This window comes from Pteropus alecto, unplaced genomic scaffold, assembly GCF_000325575.1.
Source record: "Pteropus alecto unplaced genomic scaffold, ASM32557v1 scaffold146, whole genome shotgun sequence".
NCBI classification, from domain to species: Eukaryota; Metazoa; Chordata; class Mammalia; order Chiroptera; family Pteropodidae; genus Pteropus; species Pteropus alecto.
In genome coordinates this window covers 23,031,608-23,033,495 of record NW_006442107.1, presented here as the reverse complement: position 1 = coordinate 23,033,495, position 1,888 = coordinate 23,031,608, and the positions used below count along the sequence as shown (strand labels likewise).

The 1,888-nt window shown below is 45.9% G+C and overlaps 1 protein-coding gene across 1 annotated transcript in view; it reads left to right on the top strand.

The window, feature by feature from the left end:
* Positions 1–1,378: 1,378 nt before the first annotated feature.
* Positions 1,379–1,888, top strand: part of TTC39C (tetratricopeptide repeat domain 39C) — an 87,252-nt gene continuing 86,742 nt past the window's right edge. The window contains exon 1 of the mRNA XM_015595727.2: positions 1,379–1,572. The gene's annotated coding sequence lies outside the window, so the exon portion shown is untranslated. The remainder of the gene's footprint in view (positions 1,573–1,888) is intronic.

Genomic DNA, 1,888 nt, shown 5'->3' with positions numbered 1-1,888 from the left:
ATTTGGCGGTCATCATGCACAGATCCAAAGCTCAGGCAGCTTGTAAGCACCAGACATGTTGTTGGCTTCTGTTACCAATAGTAATGTGTGGCCAGGCGTCTTTCTCTGGGGGAAGAACCCCATATGAGTCACATGGCCAGTATAGTACCTGCATTAGAGGGCCCTCCCTGTCCAAACAAACACATACAAATTTATTAAAGAACACACGGGCACTTATGTCACCCGAGATCTGGCACTCGGTGCTGGCTCAGTGGACCCTACAACCCTTAAATCCATTCTCATGGTCAACATTGTTCAGACCCCAGAGAAATGCTACTCATCTCTTGCTCAATATCCTAAAAACAAAAATTATAGCTTCTGAATGCCACGAAGGTCTGTGGCACTGCTGATGTTTGAGACTAACACTATTTAAATCCAAGAGAGCTTAGATTAAAAAAAAAAAATTGGAAAACTTGTCAAATCCTTCTCAGATTGCATGAATGCAATTATTCCTGCATTACAAAGTCGTGTTTCCCAGGGATGAGAAGCATCCATTTTCTTTATGCTTTTATGTTCCAATTTGTGGCTCCAGATGTACTCACGAATTAGCATGGTTTTGTAACAGTTACACCTGACAGCTAAGAAGTGACAGCAATTCACATTACTCTTAAATCTGTATCTGTGAATGTTGGAAATACTGTATGGATTTAGATATTTGTGTGAGATGGCACAAATCACAAAATAAGTGATAGCGACTTATATGATAAAATTATATTATTTTGTAAATATTTTCTGTGGTAATTCATTACATCGATCCCATTAAAATGCTGGACAAGATATATAAAATTCATGTTTTACTCAAAACCTGAATATGACTTTAATTTTTAAAAACAATTTCAGTGGTAAATGCTTCAGCAAAGTTTCTCTAAATTGAAATTAATAAACTTCACACTAAGAACTACAATGATTTAAGGTGGCTTAATTTGACATGAGGAATATCGTCTTGATTGTAACAACATATTTAGTGTTTTGCTAAAATAAAGGTGAGAAAAATAAATTCATGAAAAAACAAAAATGATTTATGAATTATTTCTCTCCACATTGCCCACCCAGACATAACCAGCCCATTATAACAGTCAGACATATGCAATGATGACTAAATTCAGTCATCGTTGAAATTCGGTCATATGAAAATCATAGCTTCACACTTAACTTTTTTGTTTCATTTGTATGAAAGTATAATTGTCGGGGTGAGAGTAGAACTCACTTGAACAACTCATTTTATAACTTTTAAATGTTTAGGTATATGCCACATGGGCCTCCAGTTAGTCTTTTTGTCCCGAAGCGCAAATATTAGCGTCGGGCCAGAGAGGGTGGGTGTGGAGATGTGGGCGCTCACCCCTCCAGGTCCTCTGCACTGCGCTCCGGGCTGCGGTCCCCTCCTGCCGCCCACCTCCTCGGGGATTGGCTGTCACCGGCTGGTGGGCGGTACCAGGAACAGGGTGAATTTGGGGGTCGCGGGAGCTGGCTGCGTGGGGTTCAGGTGCTCCCGGTAAAGTCGCCGCGTGCCGGCTGCTGCCCGCTGGTCTCCAGGTGCGCGCTCCCGCTGCGACCCAGGAAGAGTTCCCCGTTCCCTTTTCAAAGCCGCTTGCTTGCCCTCTCCCGCTTCCCCGAGACCCCGGGGTCCGGCCCTTTTGGAGGAGGGGGCGGTCAAGGTCCAGGCCTCAGGGCCTCGCGCGTGTCCCAGCAGGCTCCGCGCGTTGGCCTGGGACGGCTGGGCGAGGGGCGCGGTGTGGGGACCGGGGGTTGGGGACACCCAGGGACTGCAGGAAGCAGGGTTGGCAGCCGCTAGGGCCCCGATTCCGCAGGGTTAGATATACCCGGAAACGGATTCGGCTCCGGAGCCCGC